The sequence below is a fragment of the Phaseolus vulgaris genome, chromosome 2 (assembly GCF_051622355.1).
Source record: "Phaseolus vulgaris cultivar YP4 chromosome 2, ASM5162235v1, whole genome shotgun sequence".
NCBI lineage: Eukaryota > Viridiplantae > Streptophyta > Magnoliopsida > Fabales > Fabaceae > Phaseolus > Phaseolus vulgaris.
The window spans coordinates 15,818,760-15,823,133 of NC_143499.1; the positions used below are offsets into that span (position 1 = coordinate 15,818,760).

The 4,374-nt window shown below is 34.7% G+C and overlaps 1 pseudogene; it reads left to right on the forward strand.

Moving 5' to 3' along the window:
• Positions 1-339: 339 nt before the first annotated feature.
• Positions 340-3,655, forward strand: LOC137809630 (putative LRR receptor-like serine/threonine-protein kinase At1g14390; annotated as a pseudogene).
• Positions 3,656-4,374: the final 719 nt, after the last annotated feature.

The following is a 4,374-nucleotide window of genomic DNA, read 5'->3' on the forward strand; positions in this document are numbered from 1 at the left end:
TAAATCTAAAAGAATAATATTTTAACCTTACAATCTTATATTTAACTATATTAATTTTCCAACCTTTCAAATTTTTATTCTATTATAATGAAGAAAAGACCTTTGACCAGGTCATCAATTCAAGCAACTTGTATATTGGGGTACTCATTCTTGGTTGTTAATGAAACATTTTTCTAATAATAATAATAATAGCAATGCAATGAAAATGAACTTTATTTTCTTCTAAGTGACTACAGTGCAATATATATATATATATATATATATATATATATATATATAATTTTTATAGAGTCACTCAGCATTCTTTGTCTTACTACACAGGTGTTCCAGCTTCAGAAAATGAAGAATGTTTTGGTTTCTTTGTATTACTTGTTTCCTGCAATCATTACTATCATCCTTGTGCTGCTTACTCCAATTTCCAGTGCACAATTAACGACAAGTGAGAACAGAATTCTTCTCCACGTTCAGAAGCTTCTTGAATATCCTCAAGTTCTTCAAGGATGGAACAACTTCACCAACTTCTGCTCCCTCCCCCCCTTACCTTCTCTCAACATCGTGTGCTCCAATGGCCATGTAACTGAGTTAACCATCATTGGGAACAAAAGCTCTCCTTCTTCTCACAGAATCCAACTTGTGTCTTGAAATTCATCTGAGACTCTCTCAAAAAGATTCTCCATTGAGTCTTTCTTTACTGTCTTGACAAAGCTCTCAAATCTGAAGGTGTTGTCATTGGTGTCACTTGGTTTGTGGGGTCCTTTACCTTCCAACATTAACAGGTTCTGGTTTCTTGAAGTGCTGAACGTAAGCTCAAACTTCATGTATGGGGAAATCACACCATCGATCTCCTCTTTGAAAAATCTAAGGAGTCTTGTTTTGGCTGATAATCTTTTCAATGGGAGTGCTCCTGATCTTGGAAGACTGGATTCTCTTGAAGAGCTCAACTTGGGTGGCAACAAACTGGGTCCTGAATTTCCTTTATTGAGCAAGAATCTCGTGAGGGTTATCTTGAGCAACAACTCTTTGAGATGTAGAATCCCTCCCCAACTCATGCATGTTTATAAACTTCAGCTACTAGACATCTCTTCCAATGCAATTTTTGGAAATGTCCCATCATATATTTTCTCTCTTCCTTTCCTCAAGTACCTAAACTTGGCTGCAAACCAATTGAGTGGTTCCCTTTCTGTGAATGTGTCATGCAGTTCTGCTCTAACATTTGTTGATATCTCACACAACCTCTTGGTGGGAACATTGCCATCATGTATTGGTTCAAAGGCTTTGAACCGAACAACACGTTGTTCTGGGAATTGTTTGTCAACCAGGAGCTTAAATGATCAATATCCATCTTCTTATTGCCAGAAAGTGGAGGCCTTAGCTGTTAAACCTTCACCTAAATGGCAGAAGAGGAAATCAGAGATGCAATTAGACGTAAAACTTGGAATTGCAGGGCTTCTTCTGGTTCTTTTCATTCCGTGTATATTCAGAAAGTTCAAAGCAGAAAAAGCAGATGTTAATTATAGAATAGATACCTCTGCTGCTGATGTCCGTGCATATCAAAGATCAAATATTAATGCAAGTAAGGACATTAGTATCATTATTATTTAAATGAATAACGATCTCATCTTCTGAGGTATGTTTGCATACTGCACTTATCTCTTAGAGATAAATATGTATTTCACTTTGAATCTCTATTATTAGTTTTGGAACTTTAGAATATAAACACAGATTTTTAGTAATGTTTCTAAGTAGATGACAACAAGGAGGTTCAAAATTCCATTTCCTGAAATTCTAAAATCATTAATCGAGTTTTTGAAATTTGTTGTCATTCATAGTGAATGTAATAGAGAAAGAAAAGACGTTTTTGGGTGATTAATTTGTAATTATTTATCTCTACTAAGATGCTTGCTTAATTAGAACAAAATGTAGTGCATTTCATCTGCGAAAATTAGAGACATTATACTTTAAGCTTCTATCAGGTGGGGGGAATGCGATTTATTTATTCAATTAATACGATGATAAGATATTATACAATAAGCTTGGTTGTTGTTGTATGGTGATATGATAAATCGTGTAAATGTTAAATGCAGATCATAATTTTCGTCCCTGTTATGGCAGTTTAGTGCTCTGTAATATTCTTAATGCTTTGTTTAACTCATGCACGAATTGTTTTCTTTTGGCCGTGTGGAGATAGGATCTGTTCCTCCAGCTACGAGGCAACCTTTTCTTGGATTCCCACCATACTACATTTTTCCATTAGAAGAAATTGAAAATGCTACAAATAACTTTGACCCATCAAATCTAATAGCAGATGGATCAGAAGGACAGGTAAAAGAATTTTCATGTGTTCATTAGTTTCATAGTGATACTCTATACAAGACCAAGTGGTAACGTCCTATATACTCTTGCATTTTCACAGCTATATAATGGTTGGCTCATAAATGGTTCAATGGTTTTGGTGAATCGTGTAAAACTAAAGCAGAAGTGTTTGCACAAAAACAGTATTGAGTGCTTGAAGGTATTACCCTATTTAAGGCACGGGCATTTGGTGAGTATTTTAGGACACTGTGTCACTACTCAACAAGATCATCCCCAAATGATAAGCACAATCTTCATTGTATTTGAACATGTCTCAAACGTGTCATTGAGGGATTACCTTGCAGGTGAACAAAAAATAAGCACCGAATTATCTGCTAGAGCAAATTGATACTGGAGTGACAAAAAAATGTAACATGGAAGTTCTTTGTAACAGATGGGACAAAAAGGGAAATGTTGAAATGGCCACAAAGAATGGCAATCAGCATAGGCATTGCAAGTGGAATCCAGTTCTTACACACCAGAGTTCGTCCTGGCATATTTGGCAACAATATAAAGATTGTGAATATTCTTTTGGATGATACCCTCAATGCAAAAGTTAGTGGATACAGCATTCCATGGCCATCCAAGGTTAGAATTAATACAAAATATAAGTAACTTGACTAGTTCTCAGTAATATTTGCATTCAGTGCCTCTCTCAAAGTCTCTAACCTCAATGAAATCTGCTTTTGTCAAATTTTAGAAAAGTCTTCACAGAAGAAAACTTTGTGACCAAATGGGCAGGTATTTCCCAGTTTAATGTATATCTTTCTTCAAATGATGCATCCAAAGTATGACATATTATCCCAAATGCAGCACCAGCACCAATAAGGCAGAAAAGGAAGATATATATCAATTTGGTGTTATTCTACTTGAAGTTATCACTGGCAAACTGATTACATCTTCCAGGAAAGTAGAGGAGCTGAAGGATGAGGTATGCATGACATTTTTCTTCTTAGTCAGATATGTGCTATTGGATTTATTTTCCCTATCTTTAGTGTCCTCTTTGTCATGTTCAGCTGCAGAAAGGCTTATTAGAAGCTGCATCACCATCACTAAGAGGTGAATCACCAATACTAAGGGGTGTGGCCGATTTTTTCATCCGGGAAACTTGTGTGTATGAATCATTGAGGAGTGCAGTTCAGATTGCCGCCAGTTGTCTCAGCAAGGATCCCAGTGATCGCCCTTCAATAGAGGATATTCTCTGGAATTTGCAGTACTCCCTGCAAGTTCAAGAGCCAAGGATCAGTGGTGTAAACCTCTTTACAAAAGTGTAAGGTTGCTGTGACAAAATTGTTTGCTCAGAGTTCACAAGTTATTTAATCACTAAGAATAAGGGCTTGTTTGATTCTCTTCTCACTTTCTCGTCACCAAAATTGTTTTCTAAGATAATTCTACACTACTCTGCAATCTCATCCAAATTCTATTACAACAAGAACAAAAGTATCCCGTTGAGTGATACAAGCTAAATGGATTAGAAACCAAAATTTAAGGTGTTTTTCATCATGAGATCTCTTTACACAAATTTATCCGGTGTGTATTTCACGATCTTGCTATGAAAAGACAACTTTAAATGCTAAGAAACAAAGAAGGTTGTATCTATTGGACTACAAGGACCAAAACTAAGCAAAAATTATATGTTAGAAGATTTGAATATAATCCTTGTTACCTGGTTTGTTTACCAAAGAATCAGTAAAGTCTTATATGATAAAAAAAAGTAATTTGTAATTTAATTTAATTCACTTTGACCTGTTAAGACCTATTTTATAATTTATTTATGAAGCAAAATAGTTTGTTACTTTTATTGATTATTGTAATCTTATCATATGAATATAAACTATGAAAAGTATATCTTTAAGTCTTTCAAATCTTTGCTAATTTTTTTGTCAACACGAAAAATGAATTTGAAGAAATCATCAAAAGAATTAGGTCTAATAGTGATATCAAATATTCAAATAAGGAATGCTGGAAATTTGTCTCATAGTGGTATTGTGCATAAAATACTTTATAACAATACCAAGTTGT